The sequence below is a fragment of the Echinops telfairi genome, unplaced genomic scaffold, assembly GCF_000313985.2.
Source record: "Echinops telfairi isolate 266 unplaced genomic scaffold, ASM31398v2 ScPeMD7_7469;HRSCAF=8507_0, whole genome shotgun sequence".
NCBI lineage: Eukaryota > Metazoa > Chordata > Mammalia > Afrosoricida > Tenrecidae > Echinops > Echinops telfairi.
In genome coordinates, this window is record NW_022111372.1 from 80,125,127 (window position 1) to 80,127,629 (window position 2,503).

A 2,503-nucleotide genomic window follows, 5' to 3' on the forward strand; every position below is an offset into this window, starting at 1 on the left:
GTCTCCCTTCACCCACTTCTCTGCTCCAATGTTATGATTTTTAATACTTGGCAAGTCTAAAGATTTATGGTCATAATTAACTGAAAGCAAAAGCACAGGGAAAATACCTAATGATGCTGCCAGTTTGTGGATCAAACTGGTTCTTCTGATGCCTTACAACAATAGACACAAGATAATCTTATGTGTAACAATCTGATGTCCCAAACAATTTTTACTGAAAATCATGTGATTTAATTATATGTGTGGTTTATTTTCATTTATGTAAGATGCACAAGCACACAAACGTAAGTGAGCTTCAAAAAATTTGTAGGATTTCAGTATATTTTAATTCCATTTTCCATGAACTTTTTGGACCCCTTTGTGCATGTATGTATAAAACATTTCAAAGCTGTTCAATATAATAAACTGTTTTTTACGTTAAGATCATGTTGCAGTTTCAAGAATGTTTACTACATTAGGTAAAAAAAAATATTTTAGAAGAAAAAGAAATAGAGAAAAAAATCACTTTCTATTGACCCAAGGTAATTTAAAGCTTCAAACCAAGATACCTTATGAAGTAGAAAAAAAATATTTATAGTACTTAATAAAACATGTCTGCTTTGAGCACTATGCTCTTTTAAACAATTACCTGGGTGAGATAAAATTGATGATGGCCACTCTAAAGGTGAAATAGGAAGCTTAGTGGGGGTAGTGAGTTTAATATTATTGTCGTAGAATAATAGGGAAAGGGTGAGTAAGAACAGTATCCCAACTGGGAGAAGGCCCCTAATGTCACAGCACCGTACAGGGAGAAGCCATTAAAGGCCTTCCATAGTTCTACAAGACTTGTGCCTGCCTCGGATGTCTGTTTAAGGCCCAGGGGATTCATGGAGAAGTTGAAGCTGATTGTGAAACCTCAAGGTTTGTATTGGAAGTTTTCTGAGATGAGTTTGCTCTATCTTCATAATCTCAAAAAGAATTGTAATACAAAATGTGAAGAATCACTGCCTTAGATGTTTCATAAAATATTTATAAATCATTCCCAACTTGGAGACTTAAAACAAACTTTGGGCAGATGGGAAGGATATTTTCAGTCCCTTCCTCTGCAGTCTTGGAAAATTACTATCATTTTATTTTTCTATGCCTCAAAAACAAAAAGGGTGTAACCTTTGGCAAAATAATAATCATTATAAAACTGTCCCAATTCATTAGTTTTACAAGCTTCAATACTTTTGAAATAGTCTAATCCTTTATTCCGTTGTGACCACCTTTTTCTTTTTAAAAACATTGTACTTTGAAGTGGATGAAGGTTTACAGAGGAGATCATCAGTTTTGCATTCACCAACTCATCTAACATCCCATATCGTGCCCAGGTCACATTGCCTTTCCCATTTGCTCTTGTTGAAACAGTAGTTCCCCTTACTCTACCCCTGACTGCCCTCTAGCCTTTACTGCTCCTTTCCTCCTTTCCTCTCCCATCTCCTGTAAATAGAAAAGTCTGCTTCGTTTAGGGTAAAAACCTCTTCTTGACACTTTATAATAGTGATTTCATATAATATTTGTCATTTTGTACTTGGCAATTTTACTCAGCATGACATCGTCCAGGTTCATCCATATTCCCATTTTTTTTGAGAAAGTGCCATATTGCTTTTCATAGTGGTCCACTATATGGTCCTACTAGTAATGTCTAAGGGTGCTAGTCTCTCCACAACCCTCTCCAGCATTTGTTGTCCTCTGTTTTTTGACATTTAGTGTCAATGTAGGAATGAGGTGGCATCTCGTTTTTGTTTTAATTTGCCTCGCTTTGAATGGCTAATGATCACAAACATTTCTTTATATGTCTGTTGTCTGCCTGAATCTCTTCGTTGGCAAAGTAACTGATTCACGCACTCTGCCCGTGTTTAATTTGGATTATTGATCATTTTCTTGTTGAAGTGTTTGAGTTTTCTATGATTTTAGAGATTCGTCCCCTGTCTGATATGTCATTGGCATTTTTTCCCCTTTACCCTGTTTATGCATTTCTTTTTATTCTTTTGGTGAACTCTTCTAATGTATGTGTCTTATTTTGGTGAGCTCCCCATCATATATTTTGTCTTCCAATATATGTGTATTTTTCATTTTATTTGATAGTGTGTTGTTTATGCCATGTATCAGTACCTCTAAATTTGTTCCTATTTTAATCGATTCAGTTCTAGATTTTACTTTTAAGCCTTTTGCTCACGTTAAGTTCATTTTTATATATGGCATTAGATCAGGGTCTTATTTAATTCTTTTGCAAATGAAAATATTGTTGTTTCAGTACCATTGTTGACTGTCCTTTCTCTAATATTTTTCAGTGCTTTGTCAAAAATAAGTTGTCTACAGGTGGGCATATTTACTTCTGCAATCACAATTCTCTTCAATTGGTCTATGTAGTTACCATTTGAGTTAGTTTATTGTGCCAACCTGGCCGATAAACACATTTGGGACAATTGAAGGGCAGAGGGATAAATGGCTCAGTAAGCCTCGCCTATCGAGTTCTCGG